Source organism: Austrofundulus limnaeus, unplaced genomic scaffold (genome assembly GCF_001266775.1).
Source record: "Austrofundulus limnaeus strain Quisiro unplaced genomic scaffold, Austrofundulus_limnaeus-1.0 Scaffold3060, whole genome shotgun sequence".
Taxonomy (NCBI): domain Eukaryota; kingdom Metazoa; phylum Chordata; class Actinopteri; order Cyprinodontiformes; family Rivulidae; genus Austrofundulus; species Austrofundulus limnaeus.
The window spans coordinates 5,144-5,596 of NW_013955462.1; positions in this window are offsets into that span (position 1 = coordinate 5,144).

Here is a 453-nt window from a genome sequence, read left to right on the forward strand (position 1 = left end):
ATTACATACAAATACTGACAATAAAATACAGACCTTAACTAACAAGTACTGGATTTAAAATTAGAAGATGACAGACTACATGACTGTTTACGTGACTCACTAAACTTGCAGCAGAATATGCTTAAACAGTGGCAGCGACTCAACAGAGGAAACCTAACCCCCCCTGCGGCTTATCAAGCAAACATATCTCCAGTGGCCTTCTACACCTTGTGTGCCTACTACAGCCAGAGCAGGAACTGCAGTCACCACGGATCATGCTGACTCCTTTTTTCAGACACACCTGCTTGAGCTAAATAACACTTCCAGAGTGATTGCAGCAGCTTTGCATCATGCAAATTTGGAACCTCCTGTGTTTGCTGGTGATGACAAAATACCACCTGAAGACTGGCTGTTAGTTCCTATAGGTCCTCACTGAACTTGACTGAAACACAACTACTGAATGAACTACCACGC